This window comes from Euprymna scolopes, chromosome 31, assembly GCF_053919585.1.
Source record: "Euprymna scolopes isolate OS-2025 chromosome 31, ASM5391958v1, whole genome shotgun sequence".
NCBI classification, from domain to species: domain Eukaryota; kingdom Metazoa; phylum Mollusca; class Cephalopoda; order Sepiida; family Sepiolidae; genus Euprymna; species Euprymna scolopes.
Window position 1 is genome coordinate 87,329,405 of NC_136512.1, and position 1,106 is coordinate 87,330,510.

Here is a 1,106-nt window from a genome sequence, read left to right on the forward strand (position 1 = left end):
CATGATTTGACATTTCACTCATCATGAGGTTGTGTTTTAAGGTTGCAATCAACCGGTTTGTTTTTCGAGACACCATCTCTAGAAAGACTGCCGGCCAAGACTCGAGAGCTCCTTCTACCCATGAAGCAAGGTTATACCTCGCAGGACGCCATCCCTGTATTTTCTGACTACGGGGTATTTTAACCCCCCTCACATGGTTTAGCGTACCAGCTGAAGCTGTTTACCGAGCCATGACACTTGTGAGAGATTTAAGGATGAGTAGAGACCGGTGATGCCCGCCCATCCTACTAGGTAGGGAGCAGCATGTCGGATAACAAAGGTACTACCCCTCCCCAGAGCCCTCTGTGTCTCATTATTATTGGCTCACAAGGACCTTTCACACAGGTCATCAAAGATCTATCCTTGTGATGTTCTCTGGAAGCTGAGTGACAACAAGTTTCCCCATGTTCCTAGTACACTCAACCTCTTTCGATAATATTTGCAAATAAATTTGCATTATCGCGACAGCTGCTTGCCATTGATTTCTCGTTGGCAGCGGCTATTGAACTTCGCTGGAATTTGAGTAGCAATAAGCCTCCCCAAGGTCCCAGTTCTCTTTGCACTTATCTGGCGGAGGTCTTTCCTTCCTCCCTGACTCTACTTGGTTATTTGGTCTCACTCTTTTTTTGGGGGGAGGGGAGGACAATTATGTGGCAATGGAAGAATTTGGGTGGGGTTAGGTTATAGAACTTATAGATATGCAGCTTCAGTGTTCTTGGTTCCATGTAGTGTTTCACGTTTTGCCTTTGCAGCAGTTTGTTTGGACCCCGCTTGTTGCTCCTGTGTGTTAGTTTCCACATTCAAAGTTTTTTGGGTTTTTTTTCAGCTGTTTTCATTATTGTTGTTCGTTGTATTTTTCAGTCATTCCTTTGATTCTAATTTCTCCCATTCTTTTTTCGGGATTGTTCCTAGTGCTCCTATTAATATAGGTATTATTTTGATTTTCTTCATCTTCCATATCCCTTTCAGCTCTTTGGCTAGCTCTGTGTATTTTCCCCATTTCTCTTTTTCTTTAATATCCACCCTGTGGTCAGCTGGAACAGCAAAGTCTACGATTTGTATTATTA